The sequence below is a fragment of the Arachis duranensis genome, chromosome 3, assembly GCF_000817695.3.
Source record: "Arachis duranensis cultivar V14167 chromosome 3, aradu.V14167.gnm2.J7QH, whole genome shotgun sequence".
Lineage (NCBI taxonomy): Eukaryota > Viridiplantae > Streptophyta > Magnoliopsida > Fabales > Fabaceae > Arachis > Arachis duranensis.
In genome coordinates, this window is record NC_029774.3 from 4,229,729 (window position 1) to 4,238,112 (window position 8,384).

The 8,384-nt window shown below is 28.3% G+C and overlaps 1 pseudogene; it reads left to right on the forward strand.

Moving 5' to 3' along the window:
* The window catches only part of LOC107477053 (uncharacterized), a 6,831-nt pseudogene extending 4,626 nt beyond the window's left edge, over positions 1–2,205 (forward strand).
* The last annotated feature ends 6,179 nt before the right edge of the window (positions 2,206–8,384 follow it).

The window sequence follows — 8,384 nt, forward strand, 5'->3', positions numbered from 1 at the left end:
GAAAAAAAAAACTTTTATAACTTAAATTTAGTCCACATTTCATATCATTCTGCAAATTTCACGTGTTTTTTTTTTTCTTCCTCTAATACATTTCGGCAGGTGAGGAAAAAAAATTACTTTTTTCACCATAACATTGGCCATTTATTATACCATAGTGATAAGTAGGAAATGGAGCAAGAGGATCCATGGTAGAAAAATTCCAGCCATGTTTGTAGCTGAATAATGCATTGAACAGTTTTGTTAATTTCCACTACTACATACACACCCTTTGATACTAAATTCAGATGAAGAACAGTGATATCAGGCAGGGTCTATTGTACTACGTACACGTGGCAAAAATTAGTTAAAGTAAAAAAATGCAAAAATATGATTCGTTACCATTAAAACTATTATTTAATTCTAAATTATTGATAAAAAACAAAGCAAATAATTTCCGGCAGCGATACATCGTATCATATAATAATATAATATAATATCATTTTTTTCCATTGAAATAAAGATCACACCAAAAATACAACTACATATACAGAATTATCTAATAGAGGCACGTTTGATAGCTAGGGTAAAGAAATTAAATAATCTTTTATGTATCTCTTTTTAGTTTTTTAGGATAAAATAATTTTCGTAACTAATTTTAGTGTATATGTAATATAATTTTTTTTTATATAATATTAAAAACAATTTTTTATTAATTATTCTTATAAAAATATTATTCGTATACTAAAATTAGTCACTAAAATTAGTCACCAATATATTTATGTATAAATATAAGTATGGTTAATTTATTTTTAATATGTACTTATATTCTAACATGTATTTTATACTAATAGCTGACTTTGATGGTTGATTTTGGTATACACGTAATATAGTCCTTATTTTTAATACTAAGAAAAGAAAGCATAAAAAAAACACAAAATTGGTGCATATAACATTATTTTCTATCAAAAGAAAAAAAGAAACAAAATTTAAAAGAAAAAATAAACATATTAATTAATTATTAGTTGAAAAAATTAGTCATATATTTGTTAATGTTAGTTTCCATGGCTAATTATCCCATACATATGCTATATCGTATGCTGCTTATCCTATAAATAGATATGAGATGAGCCATCACTCTCACACCACAAAGAAAGGGAATAGAAGTGAAGCTTGAGAATGATGAAGCCAAGTCTTGCTTTTCTCTCCCTTCTCTTCCTCTTTTTGGTATGCTTTTTTTTTTTTAATTCATTCTTTCACACTTTCGATTATAATAATGCGCACTTCGTTATTGTCTTTAACTAATTTGTTCTCGCCTTCTCCTTCTTTAACACCAATAACCAATCAATACTCAATAGTAACTTAATTAGAGTTATGAATATATGATATAATATGAAAATTAGATTGATGAAATAATAAGAGGAACATCATCATACATATTTACTATTTTTTTTACCTTAGAGACTTGAAGCTCAACTTGCATCAAGAATCTGTAAAAAAAAAAATTTAAAATTAAATATTTTTGTAACAAGTTAAAAAATTAAAAATAAATTAAATTTATTATTAATCGATGTGTTGAACTTGAACACATTGTGTAGCCTTCATTTTACTAATTTTTCCTTCTCACTATTTTTGTGGATAAGTTTGCTACTAGTTCAGAATCAAGAAAAGAACCGGGAGAATACGGGAAAATGGTGATGAAAAATAATGAAATTTCTGAAGGAATCGAAGGCCTTGTTGTCGATGGATTGAAGCACAAATGTGAAGAGGAGAAGAAGACAAATATTGTCAGGAATTTTGAACCCATACCAAATGTTTCTGTTTATAAAGAGGACATTAATTATTAGTGCCGAGGAGAAGAAGCAAAATATTGTGAAGAATTTTGAACCGAAACCAAATCTTTTTGTTTACGGTGAAGCTAACAGGAAATAATGAATTAAGTTTACGATGATGATGATTATTATCACATGGCTGAACGAAAAAGAAGAATGTATTAGCACAAAAAAAAAGTCGTATATTATGGTGTTCCTAGTTATCTGTGTATTAGTGTATTAATAATAAGGTATGTTATGAGATCTTTAATTTGGTTCTGAAATAATAGTTTAGTGTTAAATAATTATTTGGATGATTAGAACCTAGATTGCGATGGCAATTTGAGATCTCATGGTTGATATATGTTTTCGTGTAAAGTGTACTTTCGTTTTATTAATGCCATTGTTGTTATTATTATATTGTTGTGGTTGGCAGTGAAAGTAGCTAGTGGTAATTATTAATTAAAATGAATAAGAGAAAGTATATTAAATTATGATCAGTATGTAACAGATAAAAGAAAAATGAGTAATCTATGTTATTGGATGAAATTTTATACCATTAAAAATATTATTGTTAACTATAAATAAATCACAAAAGTTGCTGGCACTCTAACATTCTTCTAATATAAATGTTAAAAATTTAAAAAGATAAAGTAAAAAGATTTTTTGTTACTTGATTAGGGTGAAATTTTTTTAATTTTGGTGAATTAAAAAGTTGGCCCATTATTTAAGTTATTCAGATTTTTTGTTGTCTTCTTAACAAAAACGATAGTATTTGATAAAAGTTATCTACACAATATGATTATTTAAAAGAGGAAGTCGAAGGACTCATACTTTTATTAAAATCTGACTAATATTTAATCAACAAAAGAAAAATGAGTAATTTCACATCATTAAATATAATTTTACACTATTAAAAATATTAATAATAACTAATTGATGATTACAAATCACAGCACATGCCTATTACCTCCTAGTACTCCTCTATTCAAAATGATAAACTAGATAGACCAAAGACCATTAAGATTCAACGTTATGCTTATGAAGATAATAAAAAAGTTTTTTTTTTAACCTTGAAGGCACACAGTTTACCACACAACATCCATACATTATTAATAATAGTTTTATGTAAGTAGAACATATGCATACATTAATTGCTAACATCACATGGCGAAAAATTCAGCATCGGATTAAACCACTTTTGGAACAAAGATAAGATTATCAGTAGGAAAAAAGTGACACACTGAAGTGGTTCCAGGCTTCCACCTTATCACCATTCTCACCTTCAAGTGGTACCCTATAAACCTTCTCATTCTTCATTTCAAATTTTTGATCTTAAGCCTGGAACCTCTTAAGTGTGTTACTTTTTCTCTGCTGATAATCTCATCTTCGTTTCAATAGTTCTTCAATCCCATTCTGGATTTTCCGCCATGTGATGTTATAAGTACCACATCAAAAATTACTGTATGCACGTTCTTCTTACATAAACCTATTATTAAACAGAAATATTTAATAATAAATTTTTTTAAAAAATTTAATTAAAATTTATGTTATTTAATATTAATTAATTAGTATTAAAATTAATAAATATTAAATAAAGTAATTTTTTTTAATCCGTATAGCATTATTGATTATTAAATAATGTTGGTGGGTCCTTTTGTTGAGCTTTTCTCAACAAATAAGATGTAATTCATAACCAGGTAAGGGGTTTTTATGCATATGCAAAAAAATAAGTTACCGTTTCACGGCATGATGATTTGTACCTTCAAGGCATTATTCCATGGGTTTTATGAGAAGTCATCATTTTCATGAAAACAATTTTATATAAGACAATAGTTAAAAAACTTTTAGATGACATAAAAACTCTATTAGCATATCATACTTTTTTTCTTAAATTTTTAATTAAAGTTGAAATAGTGATTTCGTTATGACCATCAAGTCCTAAAACTTGAAATGGACAATTTTTTTTTTTGAAATAGTTAAATAATAATACTTCATGCGTATCCTTAGTTATCTTTAGTGTGAGCGATAGATACAGTATCGTCTTATAGTTTCCAGTTTTTAGTAATGTATGATTAAATATTTCATTAATTAATATTATTGTAGGTTTAATTTAGGAAATTAATTCAAGATTGAAACTTTCAATTTTTAATCAATTGAAATGTTCTTTAATGAAAAAAATTATTTTTCTTTTTTTTTTAATGGTGAAATAGATAGTCACAGTAATAATAACATGTCGAAGGTCCCATGTTGTTGGAAAATAATTGAAATGGACAAAACTTCTTTGGAATCGTTAAATAATGCTTCATGCTTCTAATATTTTTTATTTTATCTTTTTCTGATGAATAGATAATCATTACATATAAAAGGGACCCGGCCAATGCTATATTGGTATAAAAAAATTATTTGTATAAAAAATGAATTATTAAAATTAGTTATTAATATATTTATATATAAATATATATAATTTATTTTATTTTAAATATATATTTATATTTTAATATATATTTTATATTAATAATTAATTTTAGTTAGTTAATTTTAATTTTAATATACTAACGAGTTGAATGGCAAAATATTAAAATGTACAAAGATATTTTAGAATAATCTTAAATAGTGCTTAATCTACTTCTACTTTACAAGAAAGGGATTGAGATAAATTCTGTGTCAAACTTTTTTCTTTTTTATTTTAAACCTCAAACCCACATAATCTATTGCATCATTGTATCCTTTTTATATATATTAATAACTAAAAAACTAAAACGCTAATGTTTGTAAAAGTATTTTGTCGTAAAACAGATAATCATAATATACAGGATTTCATGATTTACATAATATGCTTTATGCTTCTATATGCACTCATTAGATTAATTTTGTAACATTTACTATCGATATCAAATTACTCTTGTAAAATTATTTTAAATGCAAAACCAAACGCAGTTAGTATATATATATTGTAAAATTATTCCTAAAGTTTAAATTATTCCAATTTTGTTCAAAATATTTTAAAACCCGCGGTCGAATCAATTCTAAAATCAGGGACAAATTTGGATAATGATGGATCAAAATTTGTAAAGATGAGAATTCAAATATTTAAAAGAGTAATTTGTAATTGTTAGAAACAAGAGACTGAAAAAGAGTAATTTGAAGAATGTATTATTCAGTGTATTGAAAGGTACAATATACAAGGGGTCAGTAACGTCAGTGCCACGTCAGTAATGTGACGACACGTGGCATCGCCTGATAAGCAGAAGGAGACACGCTGGCGACTGCGTGGCACGCGGGTCAAAGGACGGGTCGGGTCGGGTCGTCACGGGTCAGGGGTTGCCCAGTCAGCTTGTGTTGCGACACGTGGACGCTCCAGGGACGTTCGATCTGCACCAAGATCCAACGGCTGCTGAAGCTTCTGGAAGGAAAAAAGAATGGTGGTGGACAGCAACGTTCCGGCGGCGCGTGAGGGCGCATCCGGTGGCTTCTGGCGACGATCTTGACGGCGTTGGGAAGCTGACGGAGAGAAGAACACGTCGGAGGTGACGAACCAAAGCGTCGTTAACAGATCGAGAAACGATAGCAAAGAGACACTGTCGGAGGAGAAAAACAACAAGACTATGAACAAAACTTCATTGAAAAAAAAAATTTAGGCTTTTGATACCATGTTAGAAACAAGAGACTGAAAAAGAGTAATCTGAAGAATGTATTTTTTAGTGTGTTGAAAGGTACAATATACAAGGAGTATTTATAGGTGCTAAATGAATCAAAGTAATAAAGACATAGAATCCTACAATTAATATAAGATATACTATATAAATATAGACGATACTAATTGATCTAAATTGATTCTAATGATTCTCCAACAGAAATAACTTACTAGAGAAAACAATAATTGAGTCTACCTGGTATTTTTAACGCTCATTTCTCTTTTCCTAATATTTATGATTACAAAAATGCTTAAAACTTAAAGGAGTAGTATATAATTTTGTATTGCAATTTTTAAAATTTTCGGTTATTCTAGAAACCCCTCCGCTACCATTATTCTTTTTTTAAAAATATATCAAAATCAATCATTAAAATTAACCACAAATATATTTGTATATAAATATATGTATAGTTTAATTTATTTTTAATATGTATTTATATTTTAATATATATTTTATATTAGTAACTAGTTTTAGTAACTAATTTTAGTATAAAGCATACAAAATAAACATATTCTCTATCAAAAGAAACAAAATTTAAAAGAAATAATAAACATATTAATTAATTATTAGTTGGAAAAAATAGTTCTTATATTTCATTTTAGATTTTCCATGGCTAATTATCCAATACATCATATGTTGCTTATCCTATAAATAGATGATGAGATGTGCCATCACTCATATACACCATAGACAAAGGCAATATATATATAGAAGTGAAGCTTGAGAATGATGAAGCCAACTCTTGCTTTTCTCTCCCTTCTCTTCCTCTTTTTGGTATCCTTTTTTTTTTTTATAATCAATTCTTTCACACTTTCGATTATAATAATGCGCACTTCGTTATTGTCTTTAACTAATTTGTTCTCGCCTTCTCCTTCTTTAACACCAATAACCAATCAATACTCAATAGTAACTTAATTAGAGTTATGAATATATGATATAATATGAAATAAGATTGATGAAATAATGCGAGGAACATCAGCATATATATTTACTATTTTTTTTTTACCTTAGAGACTTGAAGCTCAACTTGCATCAAGAATCTGTAAAAAAAAATTAAAATTAAATATTTTTGTAACAAGTTAAAAAATTAAAAATAAATTAAATTTATTATTAATCGATGTGTTGAACTTGAACACATTGTGTAGCCTTCATTTGACTAATTTTTCCTTCTCATTATTTTTGTGGATAAGTTTGCTACTACTTCAGAATCAAGAAAAGAACCTGGAGAATATGGAAAAATGGTGATGAAAGATAATGAAATTTCTGAAGGAATCGAAGGCCTTGTTGTTGATGGATTGAAGCACAAATGTGAAGAGGAGAAGAAGACAAATATTGTCAGGAATTTTGAACCCATACCAAATGTTTCTGTTTATAAAGAGGACATTAATTATTAGTGCCGAGGAGAAGGAGCAAAATATTGTGCGAACAATTTTGAACCGAAAGCAAATCTTTTTCTTTACGGTGAAGCTAACAGGAAATAATGAATTAAGATTACGACGATGATTATTATTATTATCACATGGCTGAACGAAAAAGAAGAATGTATTGGCGCAAAAAAAAAAAAAACGTGGTATATTATGGTGTTCCTAGTTATCTGTGTATTAGTGTATTAATAATAAGGTATGTTGTGAGATCTTTAATTTGGTTCTGAAATAATAGTTTAGTGTTAAACAATTATTTAGATAATTAGAACCTAGATTGCGATGGCAATTTGAGATCTCATGGTTGATATATGTTTTCGTATAAAGTGTACCTTCCTTTTATTAATGGCATTGTTGTTATTATTATATTGTTGTGGTTGGCACTAAAAGTGGCTAGTAGGGGTGTGGACCGGGTGAAACCGGGTTTGATGTGATCCAGATCTGACCCGAAATATATATCAGGTCTATTTATTAGATTCGAATCTGATCCTAGATCCGATAAAACCCTGTTAGAAACAAGAGACTAAACTGGAGAGAGAATTTGTGTATTATTGAGTATATTCAAGTTGTCTATTCAAATTATCTAAAATGATACAATATAAAAGGATATTTATAGGTACTAAGAGAATCGTAATAATAAAGACATAATCTCCTATAATAAATATTCAGATATACTAATTGATCCTAATTATATTCTAACAAAACCTATACACTTCCGGGCCACGATTATACCGGGTAAAAACCGGGTGAAAATCGGGCCGTTAACATTACATTACCTTGATACTTTTTTATAAGCTAGCATGTGAAAATATCCAAATTTTCAAGACTCCAACCATTATTTGACATGGTAAAATTCACTTAAAAAAATATAACAAGAACCAACTCTTCTCTAAAATTAAAGCAGAATCATAATCAATACTAATATTGTCTAATAACACCAAATATTTAAATCCATACAAATAACACAATATTATGCATTAATTAGCCTAAAATTTTATGCATTTTAAACATGAAACATTAACTTATAGTCTTATAATAACTAATAGCACAAAATATTAAAATTTACGATACTTAAATTCCATATTAAAATAGCCATCATTCATCACTAATAACACAAAATATTAATTGTGTATGATAATCGGGCCACCAGACCGATTTCGGGTGACCCGAGCCATGGCCCTGACCCAATCTGAAATAATGACCGGGTCTATTTTTGAGACCCTTACCCGACCCTAAACCCGGTGAAATCACACCAAATTAGCCTCTAAAGTGTTCGGGGCTGGGCCGGGTCTTCGGGCTGGACCGGACCATGCACACCCCTAGTGGCTAGTCGTAATTAAAAGGGGTAAGTATGGTTTTGTCCCCAAAGCTTAGCACCAGAATTGAAACCGTCCCTCATCTAATTTTCGATTTAGAATCCTCCTTAACGTTTTTTTTTTTTGTATTAAAATCATCCTTTTTTTTAATAAAAATACCCT